Source organism: Cebus imitator, unplaced genomic scaffold (assembly GCF_001604975.1).
Source record: "Cebus imitator isolate Cc_AM_T3 unplaced genomic scaffold, Cebus_imitator-1.0 Scaffold150, whole genome shotgun sequence".
NCBI classification, from domain to species: Eukaryota; Metazoa; Chordata; class Mammalia; order Primates; family Cebidae; genus Cebus; species Cebus imitator.
In genome coordinates this window covers 4,234,671-4,237,719 of record NW_016107465.1, presented here as the reverse complement: position 1 = coordinate 4,237,719, position 3,049 = coordinate 4,234,671, and the positions used below count along the sequence as shown (strand labels likewise).

Genomic DNA, 3,049 nt, shown 5'->3' with positions numbered 1-3,049 from the left:
AAAAAAAAAAAAAAAAAAAAACATCAGACTGCTAATGGGCCCACAAGACCATACTTAGCCTGGTCCTTTGTCATGTCTTGACTCAGCCCTTGCCTGTTTCTCTGGAAACTCACTAGCCTCTGCAATGGCACTTGTTTATTGTCCATTTCCACACTAGAATGTAACTTCCCAGAGAAGCTGAGACTGCGCCTGCCTTTTTCACCCATGTATCCCCTGCATCAAGCATATTAGGTGCTTCATAAATATTTCTCAAGTGAATGTACAGGGCAGGAAGAAGGAAATTAATGAAAATGCTAACAGTCTGTTGCTGGGTTGATAATTCTAAAAGAGTGAGGTGAGGATAGGCACAAGACCACCAAAAATCCCTGAAGATCCTGGACGCCACTCTGCACCCTATGAGAGCCTGTGGTTCCCCAGGCCCATCCTCCCACAAGTCATTTCTGCCCAGGCTGAAAGTCTCATCAAGTCCTAACACGTCGCCATGCAATTAGGATTCTAGGTCAGTGTCTTCAGTGCTGAGTGATGCTGCATGTGGGAGCTTACCAAATGATATGGTTTGGCTCTGTGTCCCCACCTGAATCTCATGCTGATTTGTAATTCCCAGTGTTGAGTGAGGGGCCTGGTGGGAGGTGACTGGATCACAGGGACAGCTTTCCCCCATGCCATTTTCGTGCTAGTGAGTCAGTTCTCACAATATCTGATGGTTTAAAAGTGCGTGGCACTTCCCCCCATTCCCCCCTCTGCCATATTAAGATATACTTGTTTTCCCCTTGCCTTCTGCCATGATTTTAAGTTTTCTGAGGCCTCCCAGCCATGCTTCCTGTACAGCCCATGTAACTTTGCATCAGTTAAAACTCTGTTCTGGCCAGGTGGCTCATGCCTGTAATCTCAACACTTTGGGAGGCCGAGGTGGGCAGATCACAAGGTCAGGAGTTCGAGACCAACCTGGCCAACATGGTGAAACCCCATTTCTACTGAAAAAATACAAAAATTAGCCAGGCATGGTGGCATGCCCCTGTAATCCCAGCTACTTGGGAGGCTGAGACAGGAGAATTGCTTGAACCCAGGAGGCAGAGGTTGCAGTGAGCTGAGATCACACCACTGCACTTCAGCCTGGGTGATGAAGCAAGACTTTGTCTCAAAAAAATATATATATTTTCTTCATATATTACCCAGTCTCAGGTAGTTCTCAGGAGTGTGAGAACGGACAAATACACCAAATAATTCACCTCTATTCATCTTGCACTGGATCCAGTCACACTTCTCTGAATTTGCAACCACTCAAAGTTCATGGCAGGCTGTGGCAAGTTGCAGATTGTTGAAGGGATGTATTTTGTGGAGGGAGAAGAAGTTGTTAGAGAGCCAGGCCCACGGGGTAGCATATGTTTGTTTCTCAAACTCACAGAACTGGAAGGAATCTTGGAATGTCATTTAGAATCATCTACCCATGCATTCTGAGAGCCAGTCTCTCCCAGCATTGTCCTAAGGCAGTGGGGAGGAAAAATTACATTACCCTGTAAATCAGTACAAAGCCATTCCCAGATGAGTGCCTGAGGATTTGGGTGGATGCTTGCAGAACTGAGGAATGAGATGAAAGAACTTAAGTAATCACATTTATGCAGATTCTGTGTATCCTAGCATACTTTCATCGCCAAAATGGAACTCTTAGGTAACATAGAATGACTTGGTGTCCCCAGGCTGGCTCCAGTGTCTCGTCTCTAAACATGCATAAACTTCCTTGGACAGCTGAAGATGATTAATGGATCCTAATCAGATATACTGACCATGTGGAATTTAGGAGCCAAAAGAAACTCTGCAAGCATTCTAAACTGTACGGTTAGAGACTGAAGAAAATCACCACGTGTGCTTATGACAAATAACATCCAGAGCACCCACTCTCTTTCAGACAACACAGGCTCATTTTCATGTATCAAAATAGTATTTCCAACGTGTCTTACATATATTTTGGGGTGTTTGTGATCGAATTATCCAATTCACCTCAAAAAGTCTCAGGAATTTAGGGCAACTCCTTTACTTTCTGATGAGAAAAATGGTGCAAGGAGGTAAAGTGATGCTGTGAGGCCAGTTCTTCCACCTGTGGCTTCAGACATGGATGTCCTGGAACCTACTGGTAACGTATTTTTCCATTTCACAGAAGGAAAAGCCAAAACCCAGATCAAGCATTTGTCCAGGATTACCAGGAGTCTGTTCTGGGCTTTGAACTACAGAGAGAACATCAAATCATCGCATTTCTATTCCAAAGAATACAACGCTTTGTGTTAGGCACACTGCTTGGTTTTAAAAATGACTTAAAGCTGTTAGTAAAGTCATTTAAATGATCCCAGAAGAGAGCAAGCTCCGAGTAATACAAGCTGAACCTGAGCAATCAGGTGGGATCTAAGAAGTCAAGGGTGTGAGCCCAGGAAGCTGTTGCACAAGCATGTGACATGCCCTGCCTTGCCCTGCTGTCTGGGGATGCTGCCGATCCCTCAATAAAATGCTGCTTCCTTTCCAAACAGAAAATAAGGGCCTCAAAGACTGCTCCTGTGCCTTTTTGCTGGTGATGCCCTCCTATCCTGCCACCCGCAGATTTTATCCAGGTCTCTTAAGCAGCCTGGATTAAAGTTTTCCATTTTTCTCTGTAGATTTCCTGTTTTCATGCTCAGCTAATTCTTACCTCTCATTGTCTGTTTAACATCAAGTTAGCTGTTGCCATTGTCCTGGACTTCGATGTTTCTGTGATTGCTGAGCGCCATAGGGAAATGTCTAACCATCCTAGGGGTATGTCTCAGAGGAGAAGCTATTGGTTTGCAATAAAAATCTTGAGATGTATTTACGTAGAAGACCCAGTGGACAGAAGAGTCTCTCTCCTTCTCTGCTGGTTGAACTTAACATGTTTATACACTGTTTAGTACCTGAAGAAACATCTGATACTTTGCCTTTATTTTTCTAGATCTCTTTATGTAGGAAAATATTTTAATAGCATTTGTTGTTCCATAATGTTTTTTTCTCTTTTTAAGGTTTCCTGAGGCAAATGTGACACATGGTC

General features: G+C 43.9%; 1 long non-coding RNA gene across 1 annotated transcript in view; it reads right to left on the bottom strand.

Moving 5' to 3' along the window:
- The window catches only part of LOC108314356, a 19,821-nt gene that overhangs the window by 647 nt on the left and 16,125 nt on the right, over positions 1 to 3,049 (bottom strand). The window lies entirely within an intron of this gene.